Below are 24,191 nucleotides of genomic sequence, written 5' to 3'. Positions count from 1 at the left end.
ATAACACAATCAATAATTTAGACTTAACAGACATTTATAGAATATACCATCCAACAAAGAGTGAATACACTTTCTTCTCAGCAACACATGGATCCTTCTCTAAAATAGACCATATATTATGCCACAAAGTTAATGTTAGCAAATACAAGAAGATAGAGACACTACCTTGTATTCTATCAGATCATAATGGATTGAAGTTAGAAATAAATGAAAGAGTAAAAAACAGAAACTACTCCAACACCTGGAGATTAAACAATATGCTATTATATGATGAATGGATAACAGAAGATATTAGGAAGGAAATTAAAAAATTCTTAGAGGTAAATGAGAACAAAGAAACATCATATCAAAATCTCTGGGACACTATGAAAGCAGTACTTAGGGAAAATTTATTTCATGGAGCGCATTTAATAAAAGAAGTAAAACTCAACAAATAAACAACCTAACACTACAGCTCAAAGCCCTAGAAAAAGAACAGACCAACACCAAAAGTAGTAGAAGACAGGAAATAGTTAAACTCAGAGCTGAAATCAACGAAATTGAAACAAAAGAAACAATACAAAAAATTGACAAAATAAATAGTTGGTTCTTCGAAAAAATAAACAAAATTGATAAACCTTTAGCCACACTAACAAAGAGAAGACGAGAGAAAACCCAAATCACTAAAATTCGGAATGAACAAGGAAATATCACAACAGACACGACTGAAATACAAAACATAATTAGAAGCTATTTTGAAAATCTATACTCCAACAAAATAGAAAATTTCGAAGACATCAACAGGTTTCTAGAGACATATGAATTGCCTAAACTGAACGAGGAGGACATACACAATTTAAATAGACCAATTTCAAGTAATGAAATAGATGAAGTCATCAAAAGCCTACCAACAAAGGAAAGTCCAGGACCAGATGGGTTCTCAGCCGAGTTCTACAAACCTTTAAAGAAGTGCTCATTTCAATACTTCTCAAAGTATTCCATAAAATAGAAGAGGAGGGAACCCTCCCAAACTCGTTCTATGAAGCCAATATCACCCTGATACCTAAACCAGACAGAGACACATCGAGGAAAGAAAATTTCAGACCAATATCCTTAATGAACATCGACACAAAAATTCTCAACAAAATTTTAGCAAATTGCATACAAAAATATATTAAAAAGATAGTGCACCATGATCAAGTGGGTTTCATCCCAGGGATGCAAGGTTGGTTCAACATCCAGAAATCAATAAATGTAATTCACCATATCAATAGACTTAAAGTCAAGAATCACATGATTATTTCGATAGATGCAGAAAAAACATTTGATAAAATACAGCACCCCTTCATGCTCAAAACACTAGAAAAAATAGGGATAGTGGGAACATTCCTTAACATTGTAAAGGCCATCTATGCTAAGCCCATGGCTAATATCATTCTAAGTGGTGAAAAACTGAAAGCATTCCCCCTTAAAACTGGAACAAGGCAGGGATGCCCTCTTTCACCACTTCTTTTCAATATCGTCCTTGAAACTCTAGCCAGAGCAATTAGACAGACCAAAGAAATTAAAGGGATATGAATAGGAAAAGAAGAACTCAAACTATCCCTGTTTGCTGATGATATGATTATATACTTAGAGGAACCAGGAAATTCCACCAGAAAACTTTTAGATCTCATAAGTGAATTCAGTAAAGTAGCGGGATATAGGATCAATGCACATAAATCTAAGGCATTTTATACATGTGATGAATCTTCAGAAATTGAAATTAGGAAAACTACCCCATTCACAATAGCTTCGAAAAAAATAAAATACTTGTGAATCAATCTCACAAAAGAGGTGAAAGACCTCTACAGTGAGAACTACAGAACACTAAAGAAAGAAATTAAAGAAAACCTCAGAAGATGGAAAGATCTCCCATGTTCTTGGATAGGAAGAATTAATATTGTCAAAATGGCCATACTACCAAAAGTGCTATACAGATTCAATGCAATTCCAATTAAAATCCCAATGATGTATCTTACAGAAATAGAGCAAGCAATTTTGAAATTCATCTGGAAGAATAAAAAACCCAGAATATCTAAAGCAATCCTCAGTAGAAAGAGTGAAGCAGGGGGTATCGCAATACCAGATCTTCAACTCTACTACAAAGCAATAGTAACAAAAACGGCATGGTATTGGTACCAAAATAGAAAGGTGGATCAATGGTACAGAATAGAGGACACGGACACAAACCCAAATAAATACAATTTTCTCATACTAGACAAAGGGGCCAAAAATATGCAATGGAGAAAAGATAGCCTCTTCAACAAATGGTGCTGGGAGAATTGGAAATCCATATGCAACAGAATGAAACTAAACCCATATCTCTCACCATGCACGAAACTCAACTCAAAATGGATCAAGGACCTTGGAATCAGACCACAGACCCTGCATCTTATAGAAGAAAAAGTAGGTCCAGAGCTTCAACATGTTGGCTTAGGACCAGACTTCCTCAACAGGACTCCCATAGCACAAGAAATACAAGCAAGAATCAATAACTGGGATAGATTCAAACTAAAAAGCTTTCTCTCAGCAAAGGAAACTATCAGCAATGCAAAGAAAGAGCCTACAGAGTGGGAGAAAATCTTTGCCAATCATACTTCAGATAGAGCACTAATCTTCAGAATCTATAAAGAACTCAAAAAACTCTACACCAAGAATGCAAATAATCCAATCGACAAATGGGCTAAGGAAATGAATAGACACTTCACAGAAGAAGATCTACAAGCAATCAACAAACATATGGAAAAATGTTCAACATCTCTAGTAATAAGAGAAATGCAAATCAAAACCACCCTAAGATTCCATCTCACCCCAATTAGAATGGCGATTATCAGGAATACAGGCAACAATAGGTGTTGGCGAGGATGTGTGGAAAAAGGTACACTCATACATTGCTGGTGGGGCTGCAAGTTAGTGCAGCCACTCTGGAAAGCAGTGTGGAGACTCCTTAGAAAAGTTGGAATGGAACCACCATTTGACCCAGCTATCCCACTCCTTGGCCTATACCCAAAGGACTTAAAATCAGCATATTACAGAGATACAGTCACATCAATGTTCATAGCTGCTCAGTTCACAATAGCCAGATTGTGGAACCAACCTAGATGTCCTTCAGTTGATGAATGGATAAAGAAACTGTGGTATATATATATATATATATACAATGGAATATTACTCAGCCATAAAGAATGATAAAATTATGGCACTTGCAGGCAAATGGATGAAATTGGAGAATATCATGCTAAGTGAGATAAGCCAATCTCAAAAAAAAAGGACGAATGATATCGCTAATAAGTGGATGATGACACATAATGGGGGGTGGGAGTGGTTAGTGTTAGGTTTAGAGTTAGGGTTAGGGAGGGGGGCAAGAATGGAGGAAGGAAGGACTGTATAGAGGGAAAAGAGGGGTGGGGGGGAAGGGAAAAAATAACAAAATGAATCAAACAGCATTACCCTATGTAAATTTATGATTACACAAATGGTATGCCTTTACGCCATGTACAAACAGAGAAACAACATGTATCCCATTTGTTTACAATAAAAAAAAAAAAAATCCCTGAGGTGGCAGCTTGTGAATTCTAAAAACAAGTGAAAGACTGTTCTCAGACATGGTATGGATTCCTTATTCTTTAAGATAAGAAAAGAAAACAAAACCAAATAAAAACAATAAGATGAATTCCTGCCCTTCATAAATTGCCTATGGCTTAATTTTCTTTGCTCAAATTCTTTAAGTTTGTGACATCAGCAAAACTCTTTCAAATTCTCTCCTATGACCCAGGATTCCAGTACAAAGAATTTTCTTGAATCCCACGTTTTTAAATATATTCTTTTGGATATCTAGTTAAGGTTAAAGTTAAATTCACACTTTCTATTTTAGGAGAGGTAGGCCTTTATGATGAGTTGAATACTTGATGTTTTCACAGATCCTAAACTTTTCTTTCTTGCTTGCTTTCTGTTTTTTTTAACCAGAGATCTCCTCTCTATTTTACACCTGACCTCATTAATACAGTAATATTAGGGGAATTTTAAGAAATAGAAAAAACATCTAGTTTCAAGCAAATTCAAGAATTAAATTCAGAAGTGTCAAATCACTTTAGAACATAAATTTCTTTAAGTAGATTGTGTTTGACAAAAAGGGAAAATTAAAATAAGGCAAGTATAGATTATTAAATGATGAATTGTAAAATGTTTTTCTATATAGTTTTTTCTCCTCCTCAATCTTTACCACTTATCTCTGATAAGAAATATTCATTTATCTCCAACTAAGAGCTGTATATCTTAAGCTAATCTATCTATTCTTGCCTTAATAACAATTTCTTATACAAAAGAAAAGAAATCTAACATTTGAAATAAGGACAAACACATCACCACCAATTATTTTGGCCTCCTGGATCTTTGCAGTTATTTCCTTAGTGGTTTTGTAAATTGTGTTTCCATTATCTGTTGTTTTGTGTCTACCTCCCTTAGATTTAATATCCCCCAAAGAGCAGGAAACATGCCTTAATGATTTTTGTAAATCCAGAAGCCAATACAGGATCTGAAGTGTAGCAGATTGTCAGTATATATTTGCTGAAGGAAAAATTGAAGGAATCATGAACTAATCAGAGATAAATTTTCATAAGGACATTAATATAAGGTGAAGTCTATTAGGAAAGGAATTTCATGTGCAGAGTTTATTTTAATAGACTGTGTTTATTAAGTGTCTAATAAATGCCAAATATTTTTAATATGAAAAAGTGATGGACCTCTTTTTGTGGGTTGAATAATAGGGAAAGGTTATTTGAGATATTGTCAGGATATTCAACCTTTACTTTCATAATACGCTTAGAAAACTTCACACATTTCTTGGTATAATAAAAACATTTTATTTCATGCTTGTGAGAATGGAATGAGAAGAAAGAAAAGAAATATTTTCCTACAAGATTTAACTAAAATAGTGCATTTTGAGCAGTTTGAGATAACTGTATCTTTGGGAGTATGCCCAGTTATAAGAGGAAAGAAATGTAACATCTGTTTTGAATAGTATTCACCTTTTTTTTGTTCTGAGGGATTAAAAAATAAATAAACCATAATTCTCTTCATTTCTTTTTGAGAAGTAAGGATCATTTTTCTTGGAACTTTTACTGATTCCATATGTTGTTAGAAAGCTCAATATGAAATTAAGAATTTGTGTAAGAATGCTTTGAAAATAAATTTGCATGAAGGATCTATTTGAAGTTAGCAGACGAACACTAACATGATTAGATGAAAATGCTAATCTTATGATGCTTGTATCCTGCTATTGGTGATGGATTTTTACAGTATTGAATTAGTTTTTGTCATCTATTTTGTTAGAGTTTCTGAAGCCAGAGCAAAATTTAAATGATTAACTAAAATCATAATGGTTTCAATCAAAAAACAAAACACTGGAAACAATGTAGATCAGCTCCTGTGGAAAAACCAAGTCACTCATAAGATAGTCACTCTGTGCTTTATAGTATCACAGCTTGAATTTCAATTAATGGTGCCCTTCAGAAGGCTCATGCTTTGGACCTGTGTCAAATTCATTGAAGTGAGAAATCAGCCTTCAAAAATAAAAATATGCAAAAATTTAGAGGTCTGCTTTCAAGTTTTTTTGAGATCTGCTTTCTTTCGTTTTGAAAAAAAAAATTAAATGCTCAAGGAAAGTTGAATAAATAAACACCTGTACACCCACCACCATCACTTATCAACTGCAGCATCCTGTCAACCTGCTCATCCTCTTCTCTTCCTCTTTGCAGATGAATGTAGCAGACATTAAGACATTTTGCTTCTAATTATTTCAGTATATATCTTCCAAGGCAAGGATATTGTCTTACCCAAACACAATAGCACACTTAAGAAACTTTAATTCAAAATCTCAATGTAACATAAAATCTTCCTCATTGTGCCAAAAGTATCTTTCATAGAGTTTATTTTACCCCAATTTGGATCCAGTCAAGATTTATGAATTATCTCTGGTTATATCCTTTCAGTTCCTCATTGTGCATTAAAACTCTAAAATTTTCTGCTTTTTTTTCATACTTGATTCTTTGCAGAGTGCAGGGCTTTTGTCTTTCAGAAACCCTACAAGTGTACTAAGAAGTAAGTTTGTTTGTGATGTGATTTAGGTCCTTTATTTGTGGCAAGACCACCAGGTGGGTGATGTTGGATACCTCTTGCTGTGCTACATCTGGTAGCATATAATGTCAGATGTTTCCACTGTTGATGTTGCCAAGAATAAACCCAGTCCTCTCTGTTATAAGGGAACATTTTCTTCCTTATATTTTATAAATAATATATAGAATGATACTCTGAGATATTGTAAACATCCTTTAAATCTTCCATAGTTAATAGTATCAATTCCATTGATTATCCTTGTTTGAGTCATTAAAACTACATTAATATAAAATGATGGTTCTCTAATTCTATCATTCTTCAGTATATTCCCTCTAACCTCCTGTTTTTTTCTTCTTTCTCTTGTACTCTGTGAAACTGAGTGTGTTGGTTTTGATTCACTGTGCTATCATTCATGGACTTCATTATACATTTTATATTCCAAATGAACAAAATATGATGAGTCCAAGTTACTCCAAGTCAATTCGTATTTCCATGTATCATGAAACCACTAGTTTCACAAAAGCCCTGCAATCTGTAAAGAATCAAATATAGAAAAAAGCAGAGCACCTTCTATTTGGATGAAAAGATGTTTCAGGCTTGCCTTTCTACATATCTAGAATCAATCATTTCTTCAAAGAGCTCTGTTCCTTTAAATAGAGTATGGTGTTTATGCTATAGTGATACATGTTTATAGCAACACAATTCATAAGAGCCAGGTTATGAAACCGGTCTAGGTATTTGTCAATAGATGAATGGAACAATGAAATGTATGAATAATGAAGCTTAGAGAGGGAAATAAAAGATATAAAAAAGAAATTTCACAAAAATAGAAAAAAAAGTAGAAAGAGGAGACAAAGTAGAGAAAGGGAATTGAGAATGAGGAAACAGGAGGGGGATGGAGAAGTACTGAGGAACAAAATCTATGAATTCCACTATTATGTATAGTTATAATGCACCAGTGAAGAAAGAGGAACTAAAAAAATAGAGAACAGCGTTGAAAAAGTAAAATCTGGTTACTAGGTCTATAATTTCCCCTTTCACTTTTCATGCATGATTATTTTTCCTCTCATTTTAAAAATCTAGAATCTCTTGTAAAAAACTAAATAGAAATAGTGATGGTAGAAACTCATCAACCCTGAGAGAGACAACGTGGCACGTGCCACTCCCACTTAAATTTCATTGACCAAAGCAAATCCCATAATGTGATATATCAATTCTTCCACAGGAAGGAGCAGTGGATATTTTGAATAATTATATGCAAGAAATTTTAGAAAAAGAAAATGAAGAAAAAGTAGAAAAAAGAATTAAATGAATGGGAAATAGACTCTTCCAGAATAGAAGAAAATTATGAATCCTCAAATGTGCACTTTGTGTAAAAACTAATGGTGAAACAAAAATGTTAAAATGTGTCCAAGGGAAATTACATTATTTACAAAAATAGCATGATTATATTAAAAGCTTTCTTCCCAGTAACAATAGTAAGTGTCAGAATACTATAGCCAGATATTGTCCAAATTCAGAAAAACTTAGACAACCTGGCATGCTATTAGAGCTAGCAATTATCCATGTGTGGAGATAACAGAAAAAGAATTGTGAGTAAGAAAACACCAATTTGCAACTCACAGACTATGACAGAAAGAATTAATAAAGAAGATAATTTGCCATAGGGAAAATGATGCGAAGTGGAGAGAGGGGCAGGTAAATAGGAAAGTTCTAAACTCCATTGCTATGATATTAATATCAAACATAGGTAATAAAGAGGAATGTAACATAATAATCAAATGAAGACAATTGGAATAAGAGATGAAATTTTTGAATTTGACTATACCAAATAGCATGCCTTTTACATTTGCAAGTCAAACTTGACAAATTATTAGACATATTGTTAATTTCAGTCACTGGAGAAATTTTAATAGTTTTCTAACACAAATCAAGATCAAAAGAAGAGAAAAATTATATAAATAAATATTTAAGCTTTGTATTTAATTGAATTGGTATATGAAGTGCACATATATTTTGAAGATTCATATTTTTCTTTTATCCTCTAAGTCTATTTTTCATTCATATTTCTTTTTAAATTTTTGCTTTATTTTCTTCTGAAATTTCTTGTGTATAATGTATTATAAATATATAAATATCAAACCTAACATGGAAAAATGCACTATTTTTATTTGTGAATAATATATTTACAAATAAAAACACACACCTTTTCCTTTATTTTCTTTATTTTCCTTTTTAAATTTTTTTTTTGTTTGTTTTTACAGACTGCATTTTGATTCATTGTACACAAATGGGGTATGGCTTTTCATTTCTCTGGTAGTATATAATATAGAGTCATACCATTTGTGTAATCATACATGTACATAGGGTAACGATGTTTGTCTCATTCCACCATCTTTCCTTCTTCCCCACCCCTCCCCACCCTTCAATCCCCTTTGCACAATCCAGCATTCCTCCATTCTTCCCTTACCTCCTTACCCCCCTTTATGTATCATCATCCACTTATCAGAGAGATCATTCAGCCTTTGTTTTTTTGGAATTGGCTTATTTCACTTAGTGTGATATTCTCCAGTTGCATCCATTTGCCTGCAAATGCCATACTTTTATTCTTCTTTATGGCTGAATAATATTCCATTGTGTATATATATCACAGTTTCTTTATCCATTCATCTACTGAAGGACATCTAGGTTGGTTCCACAATATAGCTATTGTAAATTGAGCTGCTATAAACATTAATATGGCTGCATCATTGTAGTATGCTGATTTTAAGTCCTTTGGATATAAACTGAGGAGTGGGATAACTGGGTCAAATGGTGGGTCCATTCCAAATTTTCTAAGAATTCTTCATACTGCTTTCCAAAGTAGCTGCACCAATTTGCAACTCTGTCAGCAATGTATGAGTGTGCCTTTGGCCCCACATCCTTGCCAGCACCTATTATTGCTTGTATTCTTGATAATAGCCATTCTAATTGGAGTGTGTTGAAATCTTAGGGTGATTTTGATTTGTATTTCTCTTATTACTGTAGATGTTGAAAACTTTTTCATATGTTTATTGATCCATTGTATATCTTCTTCTGTGAAGTGTTGGTCCAGTTCCTTAGCCCATTTATTGATTGGGTTCTATGTATTTTAGTGTAAAGTTTTATAAGTTCTTTATAAATTTTGGAGATAAGTGCTGTATCTGAAGTACATGTGGAAAAGATTTTCTCCCACTCTGTATGCTCTCTTGTCACATTATTGATTGTATCCTTTGATGAGAAAAAGTTTTTTTTAGTTTGAGTCCATCTCACTTATTGATTCTTGCTTTAATTTCTTGTGCTTTGAGAGTCTTGTTAAGGAAGTCTGATCCTACCCTGACATGATAATTTGGGTCTACTCTTTCTTCTATTTGTAGGATCTCTGGTCTAATTCCTAAGTTCTTGATCCATTTTGAGTTGAGTTTTTGTGCAGGGTGAGAGTTAGAGGTTTAATTTCATTTTACTGCAAATGGATTTCCAGTTTTGCCAGCACCATTTGTTGAAGAGGCTATCTTTTCTCCATTGTATGTTTTTGGCACCTTTGTCTAGTATGAGTAACTGTATTTATGTGGATTTCTCTCTGTGTCTTCTATTCTGTGCCAGATCTCTAAAATGAAAACTACAGAACACTAAAGAAATAAATTTAAAAAAACCTTAGAAGATGGAAAGGTCTACCATGTTTTTGATTAAGCAGAATTAATATTGTCAAAATTACCATATTACCAAAAGTTCTATACAGATTCAACACAATTCCAATTAAGATTCCAATGATGTATCTTGTAGAAATAGAGAAAGCAATCATGAAATTCATTTGGAAGAATAAGATACCCAGAATAACCAAAATGATCCTTGGCAGGAAGAGTGATGCAGGAGGTATCACAATACCAGATCTTAAACTGTACTACAGAGCAATAGTAAAAAAAAATGGCATGGTATTGGCTACATGAACCTTTTCACAAAGATGTCTCTAGAAATTCCAAACAAGAAATGTTATATAGAACTTGTTGCTTTACACAGTGCAGCTAAAGAACACACACACATACAAATAACAAACTCAGTCAGAAAACCACTATGAATTCATTATAAAATCTAAAATGTTCTGAAAAAATCCCATGACTTTGAATGAAAATAATCCATGGACATTACAGAATAGAAATGAGTGCTGATGAGTATATTAGCTTCAAACACATGACAAAATCTTGGGAAAACTTTTAACCATCATTTAATTTTCAATTAAAATAAATTGAAATTTGTGAGTTATTTTAAGACACAGAGCATAAGGATAAGATGGTGTAGCCTGAAGAAAATTGGAGAATGAACATGATAAAAGAAAAAGAAATAAAATAAAATATAAAATAATGAAACAGCATGCAGTTTACACTTGAAGATTATAGGGAACATTCCTCAAGCTTATCCGACAGCAGTCACTGACACCATGGTCTAAGTAAGCCACACAGTCTGGACAGAGAAACTGAGGTAATGGTAAAGACTCGCCATGGAGTGAAGGTCTTTGTAGCTGTTGAGGCTGAGTTTGAACTGAGGGGAAGCCTCGTTCTGACATGCATCACAGAAAGCTGTGATGTGAGCTGCTGTGCTGCCCTGCCTCATGCTGTGTGCTGGAACTTGCCATTCCCCCAGTCCTTTGTCTCAGACCTGTTGCTGGGCAGAATTGCTTAGGCATGCTTGGTTTGTTTACACTACCTGGACCCTCGACATATAGTTCACCTATAGGCTGACTCTGTTATACTTTAACAAGCATGTTAACCTGATTGGATAATGTGCCTATATGTCCTGTACAACCCTAAATAAAATTAGATCCGTGCCTTCAGAGCTCAATCTCAGATGCCTGGGTAAGCGCGCTGGGTAAGGGTAGGCAGGGTAGGCATCGTTCGTCCTCACCCTCAGCAAACCCTGAACATCTACAGAAGATCACCAAAATCAAGAGTGAATATTTTAGAAAGGATAATATAATTGAAAAATCTTTAGCTAGAATGATCTGGAATTAAAAATAATAACTAAGGACGATTCATTACTATGTGGAAGAAAAAAGAAGAAATATCTAGAAATACAAAGGAGAAAATGTATTGAGAATATATCTGAACATGTGTGTGTATATATTGAGAATATATCTGAACATGTGTGTGTGTGTATGTATATACACATATGTATGTAATCTGTTTATGTGGACTTTATTAACTTTAAACTTTATTAACTTTATTAACTTTAGTGCTCTATGGAAGACACTGGGAAGAGAATTTTAAAAAATACTACAGACCAGAAGAAATTATTTGCAAAACATATTCTGGATTTGTATTAAAAATATAAAAGAAATGCTTAAAACTCAAACATAATGAAAAAGCCTAATTACTAAAGCATCATTTGAATAGGTACCTCTTCAGATATACAGATGGCACATAAGCAAAGATTCTCAATGTCATCTGCTATTAGGGATTTGCAAGTTAAGACAGTGAGACTACACAGCTATTAAAATAACCAAAATGCAGAAACAAAAAATAAAAGCAAAACTTGAAAATACCCAGTTCTTAGAAAAAATGCAGAGCAACAAGAATTCTTATTCATTATTAGTAGAAATGAAAAATTATAGAGTCATCTTGGAAGAAGTTTGGCAGTTCCCTATAAAGCTGAAAATGGTCTTAAGGTGTGATCCATCAATCACTGTCCTAGGGATTTGCCTAATTGAGTTGAAAACCTGTTCACTTAAAAACTTCCATAATTTTACTTATAGTATCTTTAATTCATAAAACTGTAAATAATACTGTAAATAATACTGTGAAAGCTGTAATAATATGGAAGCAACCAAAACAATCTTTGATAGGTGAGTCAATAAGCTATGGTTCATCCATATAATAAATTATTATTCAACAATAAGTATAAATGAACTATCAAGCTCCACTCACACAGGGACATAGTCAATGAAACTTAAATGCATTTCATTGAATGATAGAAACTCATTTAAAAATGTTAATGTATGTTTTCAACTACATGAAATTTGAAAAACTAATAGAGACATGAAAAGATTGTTGGTTGCCAGAGGTTCAGAGGTATGGGGAGAAATGAATAGGTGAAGCACATGGAAGTTTTAGGATATTAAAAGTACTTTGTCTGAAGTATATACAAGACACACACGTGTCAAGATTCACAGAACTTTACAACACAACTAATGAATCTTAACATAAATATGAATTTATTTGAAAATAATTTATTAATATTGGTTCAGTAACTATAAAAATGAACTAAATTAGTGCAAGACAATGGGTAAAACTATATGCAAGAGAGGGGCTTTATATTTTAGTACTCTCTGTACTGTTTGCTCAATTTCTCTTTAAACTTAAACTATTTTAAAAATAAGTCTTCTAAGTTATACATACTGTTTATTTGTATGAGAAGCAGAGAATAGGTTGGAGATGGAGGGAATGCAGCTCTGAAGGGGTAAATACATTCACCCCTTGAGGAGGGATTTGACTTCTAGATATTAGACTTAACTACAAAACTATATCAATTCAGGTAGCTTGGCATTGGCACAGGGAAAAAGTTAACTAGAAAAACTTAATTAATGAAAATTCCAGAAACAAATTAATGGACAAGTAAACTTTAATCCCATGAACTAGAGGTCACTGGAGATCAATGGGGAGAGCTTGGACTATTCAGTAGTGCAGGGAATATTTTCCTATAAGCAAAAGAATATTAAAATCCTAGCTTATCAGCCATACAGAAACTAATTCCTAATGAATAAAGGAGCTAGATTACTAAAAGAATGTTTTTAAAAATTTTAGCAAAATTATATGACTTTGTGATTGTGAAACTTTTAAATAGAAAACTCAATTCTAAACCATAAGAAAATTTGTGATAATCTGACACATTAACAATTGTTTTCCTAAAAGATGCAATAAAAATTAATAGATAAACTACAGACTGAGAGAAAATAATCACAACACCATATGGGATGGAGGATTAGTATTCAATAATTCTACATGAATAAGAAAAACTCAACAATAGAATGGAAACAACAAAATATGTAACATAGAAAATAACCAGAGTTGTATAAATAAATGCTCTTTCTTATCATTTGTAATATTCGGGAAAAGGCAAAATGAAACAATAGTGTACTATTTTATATGTACTATTTTATACTTTTTGGAATGGCAAGATGGATCTGCTCACACCTAGCTTTGGTGAAGTTGTGGAGAAACAAATATTCCTAAAAAACCATGATAATGAAAAAATAACTGGCACAAGTTGATAATCAATTTGGTATCTGGTAAATTTGAAAACTACACATATTTTACATATGTGTAAAGTTCTACTCTGAGAGAAAAGAATCATTACTTATCTTGTCATTGTTTTATTCTTGTTAGTAAGGGTGTTTTTGAACATAATACAGAATTCTAAATAATTTTGTAAAATTTATATTTTAGTTTGACTTTATGTAGGGACTTCCCTTCCCATCAGAGAAAGCATTTGTCATTGGAAATAAAAACATATTTCAAGCATGCTTTACTCTCTAGTTAGATATCTATTAAGTGGCGTTATCATCGTTCTTCAAAATAGTGGAGAGTACAAATTGTCCATTTTATTTTCTGAATGAAGAATAAACTAGTCCATCTCCTTATTCATGTTTTTTTTTTTCCCCTTCCAAAAGAGAAAACAATTTTGAAGGGCAAAGACTATATGGTACTTCTTGAGAATTCTAGGTCATAGACAAAAATCCCCTGGCATTCCCATCATTCATAAGCTCACTCTTTTCTACATTCTTTTGTTTGGGCTCTGACAATATAATGGTGTTTCTAAGCCTTTTATTTCTGATCTTGAACAAGAATCCTGGTGGGCTGTCAGAACTGTAAGGTAAAGTGAAAAGAAATCATGCACCATGGTGCCAGTAAATGAGAGCCAATGAATAATTTGAAGTGCTAGATTTTAGAGAGACCAAAAGGAATTTATTATTCTTATGAAAGTTTGCTAAAGATTTTAGGAGAAAGAAGAGGCCTAAGTCAGTATATTTCCAACAGCTGGACCATAAATACAACTTATTGATTTTCACATTTGTGCAGTGATAACCAATTCTTTTTATTTCACCTTCAGGCACTGTGGACATTACTAAAAATAAATTGTTGAAGTGTTTATGAAAATATGCCTATTGTATCAATATTAACTATTTTGTTAGAGTACATTTCTTGAGGTACCACAAAACTAAAGTTTAAGTTCACTCTGGTCACATTCTGAATTTTATAAGTTTGGAGAAAACAGATTTATGAATAGCACTACTCAAAACTGTTGTGGTTTGGATATTGAATGTCCTGTGCAGGCCTTATAGCTAAAGGCTTGGTCCCTAGCTTGTGGTACTACTGGAGGCAGTGGAACACTTGGTAAGTAAGGACGAGCGGAAGGGAGTTAGGTCATTGGGGGTGAGCCCTGGGAAGGGATACGGGGCCCTATCAATTTGTCTCTGTGTCTTGCCCTCCATGAGGTGAGTGGCTTCCTGCCACCACACATTCCCTGCTATGATATATCACCTTGCTACAGGCCCCAAGGCCTTGGGCTGAAACCTCTGGAACCTCTGGCTAAAGTAAACTTTTCCTCTTTCTAAGCTGCTTATCTCAACTATTTCGGTCCCCATGCTGGAAAGTTAACTCAAAAATGAATACTCAAATATGACATTTTATCAATTATTATATTAATGTTTTTATTGCATGTCTAAATTTCAAAAAAGTATTCAGTTTACATATTTTTGGCATCTTAAAATGGAATTTTATTAAAAGTTTTGTAGTACCAATCCTACCATTGCTTGAACAATAAATATTGAATTTTTATTATAATTATTGTTTTCAGGTAGAAATTTGATTATTTGTCATATATTGTTTTTTATTTCTAGAATATTAAGCAAATTTGTGATAGTGTATATCTTAGCTAATAAGATTTAAACCATTGTCCTTGGAGTCTCACTTGCATTTAACATAAAGCTATAATTAGATTCAAATTTATGAGGTTAAGAGGTTTTTAAACAGATCCTTCATTTTTATTTGGGACTTGAGGTATAAATCCCACAGACATTCCTCTTTAAATTATTATAGAAATCATTTATTTAAATTCTAAATAATATTTATCTATTATTCTGTTGACTTGAAGCATGCATTTGGGAGTTTACATGTAATAAATGTACATTTTATGATGATGTTTGGAAAGTCTCTAACATTGTTACTCTAAATCCAAACAACTAACTTCAGAATCAGTTTTTTTTCCTTCATATTCTTTTTTATAATGTGAAAAGTATTTTTTAAATTTTATTATCTTTTTTGTTTTGACAGCGATATTTTTAAACACACCTAATTGGTACCAAAATCCAATTTAAGGTATTGATTAATTCCATTTTTTTCTCTTTTGTTTTTCCTTTCCTCAAATGTTATAATTCTTATTGGAAAATGAAGAATATAGAGCAGAGCAACTTCAGATAGCCTGTGGCATAAAGTTGGAAAGAAACTGGGGAAATGTTTTGCTTGCTCTGAAATTAGCAATTATTAACAATGCTCATTTGCATGATATATTAACATTTAGAACATGCCTTTATATAAATAGTTATGTTTCATTGAAAATTCACTATATTTCAAGTAAGTAGTTCACCAACAAAATCTTGTTTAACCCTCAAACAACCCTATATATGTTATGAGGTATTAATATTGAATTTTAGATAACAGAAAATCATACAGCTACAGTAGTCCAACCACAATAGTGTATTATCCATTGTAGTACGTTATCTGTCTAACTAGTGCTTGATTTGTCCATTACTAAAAAGAGGTTTTTATAGACCCCAACTATAACAGATTTGTCTATTTCTCCTTTCAGTTTTATCGTTTTTTGCTTCACAAGCACTTTTATGTTCTCTTGTATATACACATATAGGATTAATATCTTCTTTTAGAGATGATTCCTTTATCAATATGTAGCATTTGCCTGTCATCATAAATTTTGTTTTTCCAAAGTCTGCTTCATCTAAAATTAAATAGCTACTCCAGCTTACTTTTAGCCTGGTGTATCTTACTCCATCCTTTTACTTTGAATCAGTAAAGTGGATTTTTTACTTAAAGTGGATTTTTGGAAAATGCCATATACAGTTTGGTTTTTAGATCCTTTCTCATAATCTCTGTCTTTTAAATTGAAATATTTAGACCATTCATGTTTAAAATGGATTGATACCTACCATTTTTGTAACTACTCTTTATGTTTTGCATTTGTTCTTTGTTTCATTGTTCCTGTTGTTTTCTTTCCTTCCCCAGTTTTAACTGAGTAGTTTATTAGATTCTATTTTATCTCTTCTGTTGGTATGCTAATTATACCTTAAAAGTTTAGTGGTTGCCCTAGAGTTTATACTATTAATTTTAAACAAATTTAAATCCCTCTTCAGATAACACTAAGCTGTCGCAAATGCATTGCAGGTTCTTACACTAGAGCATTCCCAAGACCCTCGCTGCAGTCCTCATGATAAGACTCTCTGAATTTCCTTTATTCACTAAACATACGTTTATACACTATACATACGTTTACTCATATGGTTGTTACTATTATATTAACTAAATAACTAACTTTTAGAATATAATGGGTAAAATAATAGATCTCATCTTATTGTCATTCATCCCTTCTACTCTCTTCCTTTCTTTAGCTATTTTTGTAGGCGGTATTGGGGATTAAACCCAGAGCTTCTTGCATGCTAGGAAAGTGCTCGATCATGGAGCTACATCTACAGCTCGTCCTTTATGAAGATCTAAATTTCTTACCTGTATTATTTCCTTTTCCTGAGTAACTTTTTGTTTTACCATTTATTGCAAGGTATGTTTGTTGGAGATGAATATAATTTTTGTTTGTATGCGAAAGTATTTTTCTTTCCTTTTGAAGGATAGTTTGATTGAATCTAGATTTTTTCCCCCATTTTTCTTTAAACATTTCCTGCACTGCTCTGTTGCCACACTCAAAGAAGTCCATTGTTATTGCTGTCCTTATGCTCTAGGGATGTTTTTTTTTCAGGACTTTTTCTTTTTCTTTGGTTTTCTGCAGTTTGAAATGACATGGTTAGGTTTGGTGTCTTGTGTATGGTGTTTGGTGTTCTCAGTATTTCCTAGATGAGTCGTTTGATGTATGCTATTGATTTTGGAATTTTATCAACCATTATTGCTCCAAATATTCTCCTACTCCTTTCTCATTTTCTCTCTGATCCTCTGGCATTACATGTATTTTACAAACTTTGATTGGGTACCATACTACTTGTGTGTTCTGTTCTGTTTCGTTCCTTCTTTTTCTTGTCCTTCACATTCTGTAATCTTCATATTAAATCTTAGTGTTTTAGTGGATACATATGTCTGGACTGTGACCTTCTAAGTATTCGTCCCACAGCATAGTTTCCTGTCCCTTTTCCTTCCTCCTTCCCTGGGTATAGTCTTTTCAATTTACAGTCTTGACCTGACACCTGCAAACCTCCTCAGCCACCCCAGGGAGATGGCAGGGCTGGAGGGAGATGCCATGGGAGCCATGCCTCTCTTGCTTCTAGAATGGTGTTTTGGAAAAGTATTTTCCTGAAAAGTATTTTCCCTGGAGAGTAAGCTTTTTTTATGGAGCAGGCCCTTGGACATAGCCATAGCAGTTGCTCTTCCCCATCTCCTCTCAGAACCTTCAGGAAAATCTTCCTTAATCTTTAGTGAGAAGCTGAAGTTTGTAGGCCTCCCAAGACTGTGACTCCCAAGACCCTCTTATTCTATACTTAGCCTGCAGTACTTTGTAAAAATTATAAGAGTATTCCTAACAATTTCTGATTCTAGTAGCTTCGGCTCCAGCTATATAGATTTTGGCAAGACTCTTTAGAGTCCCCTTTCCCTCCAGATTTCAGTGTGGCTGATTGCCTTGTAACTTGTTTACCCATTGCCCCAAGAAGAGTTGTAGATTTTTCAGTTTGTCCAGTTTTGTCTTGTGATAAGATCATAAATGACAACTTCCATTTTCTTTCCATGTCAGATGAAACTGGAAATCTAACCAGACTCAGACAAAAGGCATTAATTTAAGACCTTGCACCGAAGTCATGAGGCTATCAGTGCTGTGCCTAAAAATCAGGCCTTTTTAATGCAAATTGATGCTTTATATTGTTACACACTTAATTTATTCTCATTTTACTGTCTGCCTATACCATGTTGGATCATCTGGTATAAAATCAATAGCTTATAGCCTTTCTGCTTCCTCTGCCTATGGATATACACACACATATGGCCTAATTTTCTACATCCTGCAAAATGAATGTGTTTAAGGTTGCTTCAAGATACTTTTACACTTCTTCATTCCTCTAATCTCACTATGACCCATGTATTTTCTGTTCCCCAGTAATGGGTACTTCGGTTGTCCCCTATTGTCTTACATAGAATTTTAAAGATTTAATTGACTATAAATGTAATGTATGGTGATGACAATAATAGGAGTGATATCTTAAAATTTTAACTTTAAAACATTACTCAATGCTATCAAAGTCCCAAAGAAAAAGAAATGATTAGATTTTATTTTTGAGAAAGAACAGTAAAAGAATCGTAATTTATTTTCACATTTTTTTTTTAATCTAAAGATTATCCTTCCTTTACCTTAACTGGACAGTTCTGCTATAAAAAGAGTTTCTCCAGGGCAAAGAAGGATATTTTGTTTTCATGGAGTTTGAATGAAGAACTTTTCCAGATACTTCACATGATTTTTTGTTTTTTCGTCATGACATACATATTATTTTCCTGTTAACTCCAGTTTATAGGAAGTTAACTGAAGTTTAGAGAATTTAATAAACTGAGTCTGGAACTCAAGTGTTAACCATGACTCTTTCCTAGTGTCCTGGATAAATCAGGCTAAAGAGAGAGAGAGAATGGAGAGAGTAGAGATGAGAGACCGAGAAAAGGAGAATGCATGATTTGGTGATCTTCCCCTTGCCTTTTCCACAGTGTGCTTTATCTGCATAATGTACATGTAACACATAATCACATTGGTAAGAATCTAATTTCAGTTGCTGTAACATATGGACTGTACGTATTCATAGATTAAGGGAGTAGATTTTATTTCTTCATTGGCTCTGTTATGACAAGTTTTAAGGATATGTGATGCCTATTTTGTTTCACTTCTTTATAATCTTGTACTCATTGCTCTGATGTAGGATGTTGTATGATCACATCCCTATTTCAAAAACTATAAAAGGCATAAAAAAGATAAATCTTATACTTTCGCCTGTGAGAGAAAACACTTGACCCTGACTTTATGAGCCTGGCTTATTTCACTTAGCAAGATTTTCTCTAGTTTCATCCATTTAATAGCAAATGACATTATTTCATTCTTCTTTACTTCTTTTTTATGCTCCTTTGTTGAGTTTTCCATAAAATATTATGGTGACTTCATAAAAACCATAAGAAACTTTTACTTTTCTTTTCTATACTCTGCCAATAGGAATTGTTTTAAACTAATTGTTAGAATTCTCTTTTGAAATCTGTGTCTATTACTCTTTGGGGGAGATATAATATAGCTATTTGATAACTTTTATGATTTTTGTGTAATTAATTTCTAGGTGTGTTTTTATCTGGTATTAATCATAGTAATCTTTTTCTAAAATGTTATCCTTTTATTCTAGGCTTTAAACCGTGTTTACAAAGAATTGGCATTGTGGTTTCTTGTAATTCTTTAAATTTCCTCTAAACCTTTAAAACTTTTTCTTATTTTAGTTCTATTTTTTATACTTCTAATTTTTCCTTTTCTATGGATCAGGTTAGATAATTATTTATCTTATAAGCTAACAAAATATATAGGCTAGTAGCTCTCCTAATATTTCACTTAGTCCAAACAACTCTTAAATTCATTCCATTTGCTATCCTATGTTCTAATTTTTTAAAATTTTTATTCATTTATTACTCTATATTTCTTATTTTATATTTTTGTATTACCTTTCTTTTTTGCAGGTTTAGAATATATACTGAGAAAATATTTAAGAATACAAAAATCATTTCAGCATAGCTTTAATATAGTTTACCAGTCTTAAATATATTCTTTATTAACATTATTGTATAGAAAAATATATTATGCATTCATTACATATTTAAGTGTCTCAGGTCTTGATAAGGAGAAATGTGAAGACAGGAATGTGAGAAAGTACTAAGGGGAATGTTCCAGGGCTGGGAGCATTCATTTAGTTGTGGTGCTGTTCCTTAAGGGGATAGTAAGCTGAAGGTTGGTAAGCAGTGATTTGGGAGTAGAATGTTTAATAGTGGTCTTTCTTAAATAGAACAATTCTTATAATGTCAAACTCTACCTAAAAGGCACCAGAGTAGTTTGTTGAGATAAATTGGATCAAGTTATTGGAAGTTAAATGAACAAGGCATGATACCAGAAATGGTTATAAAAAGGAAAATTGTGATTTAGGGGTGATATCTTCAGTGAATGAGGGACCATACCTAAGAGTCAAGAGATGACTCAGAGGAGAGTCTTTTGTGATTGGTCAAAGAGCATGGAGTTCACAAGTGAGGTTGTGTAAAAGGGTTAATCTGTAAATGGCATTGGCTGGAAGGAGCAAGCTGGTCCCTGTCTCTTGAGTATAAGGTAAGTATGCTTTGAGAGGAAAAAAAGTAGTGTTTGCTCTGAGATGGCCACTGCATTTTGAAATTTGATGGAAGGATAGTCTGTCTTGATAGCAAAATTGAGGAGTCTCTTAGATAACCTCTTTCATCTGATGGAAGATATAGTTCTACCATAAAAAGCAGGAAATTTTCAGGCAGTATCCAATGGTGGTTACAAAAATTCACCCTTTTGACCCCTCTCTTTGTGTTTGATTCATGAGTAAGTGGTAGAAATACAAAGGACTAATGGATTCAGACATTTGGGATTGTGTGGGTCTGAGCAAGTCAGATTTGAAGTTTTGTTGGCCTAGTGTACATATTCATGACAGCAAGTCCTGGTTGATCTCTCCTACTCAGAAACATGAGACTCTAAGAAGTAGAGAAATGTACCAAAGATTGCATTGGCCCCTTCGCAAGTATATAGAAAAGGTCACTCCAAGCCTAAAACCCTCTAAATTCACACATTCTCACAATGCACTGAACTATTGAGCAATTAGTACAATTTAGACAGAGAAGGAAAAGAGCACTGGCAGGGTCAGCAGTGTGAACAGTGGTTCTGATGTTCATGTTTTCCAGATGCAGTTGACTTCATATGAATTCAGCTCACAGAAACCTGCAGTATTCCAGTTCTAAAGTAGCAAAAAGCATAGTGGAAACATTTGGAGTTTGAGGAAAAAAAATTGTTTAAATTAGGTAAGTTCATTAAAAAAGCATACTTTGCCCTGAAGCTGTGCTAAATTACAGTGCTTGATGGCCTTTCATGAATCTATCTACTAATATATTCCAGGTTGGGTGCATATTTCTGTATCTGCCACAGATTTCATTCTGCCTGTTTATAAAAATGAGAAGATGCCAAATAAACCATTTGAAAAGCTTTCAGTGTCTTGCAAAAGTAAACTTAACATTCTTTTGAGGGAGAAATAATATAAAACCATATTTCTGAAATACCTTAGAGTGTTTTGAGGATCACCAATAACTTGCAACCCTGGCATGCCTCTGATTTACAACTTAATAACTTCATTTTCCAGAAATAAAGTAGAGTTCTTTATTTAAAGGCTGAAATACTCTCATTTTCTCTGAATACCAGTGATAATTTAAATTCATGACTTCTGTATTATTCATGCAGTCCAATTTAATAAGAACAGTGTTTCTTGCATTCAGTGTTTATGAAAGGTATGTCTTGAGGGTATACTGAGCTTTAGAACAAACAGATGCTAGATGTACCTACCTGGCATGCTACCTCAGGAAGCAGAGCCTAAAATATATTACATGTTTTTGGTAACCTAAGTACAGACAAAGTGAGAATTTTTTGAAATACATAAAAAAACTTAAGGAAGATTCAGATTTTAAGAGTAAATGTGTAAGAAAGGTATTGCTTAATTTTTAAAAGAAATTTTCCTCTGTATAGTGAGAGTCATAGTTTGGAATTTGAGGTATGTTGATAGTAATTTCCATGATTGAGACACTGACTTGTTTATATCACAGAGAAACATGGTTCAGAAAAGATCACTAACTGCAGATCCACTCGGATTCAGCATTTTAGAGACATATTATTCAGTAGAAAATATTGCACCTTGAAATGCAACTTAAGTATGGAGCAATTATTCTAGAAGTAATGCTAAGACAGCTGTGTAAAGAGGGAATGTGAGTAGAGGTATTACTCATCTAATAAAATAGGAAACCTCTTCAAAAAATAATGTCGTCAGAATACTTAAGTGATAATAGTGTTTTTTATTTACATGAGTTTGATGTTTTTATCAGCCTTTCAGGAATGCTTGTATTAATGAGTGTCTCATTAAAATTACACTTTTCACTATTGCTATGCAGTTTCCCTCATTTAGTTATTAAAGATCTTAATATTTTTGAGGAACATGAACCCCAAATCATTATGGATAGTTTAGCTTTTATTTGGAATGTGCTGATAATTATTTTTAAGAGAAAACTAGTTTCCATACTACTTATGAAGTTTTAAACTATTTTCAGTTATTATTTTGAAAACTCTCTTTAGATATTCTCAAATACATTGATTCAGAAATATCTGTTTAAGATTATATTTTCATGAAGGTGAAAGTGACTAAAAAGTGATGATGAGAAGCCTTTTTGAAAGCTGTGAATCTAGTTAATATAGATAGAATTTGTTGTCTAGCAACCCATTTTTTGTGGGAGGAACACCAGGTTTGAACTCAGGGGCATTTGACCACTGAGCCACATCCCCAGCTCTATTTTGTTTTTTATTTAGAAAAGGGTCTCTCTGAGTTGCTTAGTGCCTTGCTTTTGCTGAGGCTGGCTTTGAACTAGGGATCCTTCTGCCTCAGCCTTTCTAGCCACTGGGATTACATGCATGCACCACTGCACTTGGCTAGCAACCCATTCTTAAAATTGAATTTTTATTTTTTTAGTTGAAGGAGTTGGTCAACTCATTTAATTTTTTAAAAATTATCATTATCTGCATAAGATGGATAGTAATTATAATAAATGATTAAACATTTCTCATTTAGAGAAAGATAGCTGGCATAGGGTTTGATTCATAATTGGTATTTGGAAAGTAATATTTAACTTCTGCTGTCTTTAATTTGCATTTTTCCAGTGTCAAAAGAATGTAGTGGCACCAGCAAAAAAAAGTAACTGTGAAAGAATTCTGAAAATAAAAAAAAGAAAAAATAAAGAAAGAAAAGGAAGAAAAATATGCTGATTATAGAAAAGAATCAAAATTTATTGATGTGGAAAAGTGACCCAGAAGGGGATGAATTTTCCTTTGTAGCTTTGAATTGAGGGCAGCTCTGATTCATGGAATTGCCGGGTGGCAAAAGTGATAGTTAAATGACACTCCACACAACGAAAATAGAATATAAACTTCTTTTCAGATATGGAACTCCCAACAAGACCAATCAGTGAGCACCTCCCCCCAAAAAAAAAGAAAGAAAAAGAAAATTTACTAATTTTGCAATAAAGGAAAAAGACACAAATATGAGCTCAGATTATAAAGAAATTAACTAAAAACAGTAACAGAAAGACATATCAAACAACAGACTCCCTTCTTTTTTAGGGAGTCACAGGGAAATAAGAAAATATTTTTAATCAGTATTTTGAATGAATTTTGAATGAATGAATTTAAAATTTATGGCATGGAAAACAAGCAAAGATTTGTAAAATAATGACAGGGAATTCTTTGGAAAGGGGAAAAGCCAAATCAACAATCTAACTTTCATCTTAAAATATTGGAAAGAGAAAGCAAATAAAACCTAAAGCAGAAGAAGTTAAAAAAATAGTAAATCTAAGGACAGAGACAAATCCAAATGAACCAAAACAAATAAACAAGAAGAGCAATAACAAAAAGCAAAACCTAATGAAGTACATCATTAGAACAAAAGTGCATTGTTGGAAGATTAATAAAACTGATGAACCAATAGT

This window comes from Sciurus carolinensis, chromosome 4 (assembly GCF_902686445.1).
Source record: "Sciurus carolinensis chromosome 4, mSciCar1.2, whole genome shotgun sequence".
Lineage (NCBI taxonomy): Eukaryota > Metazoa > Chordata > Mammalia > Rodentia > Sciuridae > Sciurus > Sciurus carolinensis.
The sequence above is the reverse complement of the archived record's forward strand: the minus strand, read 5'-3'. Positions refer to the sequence as shown.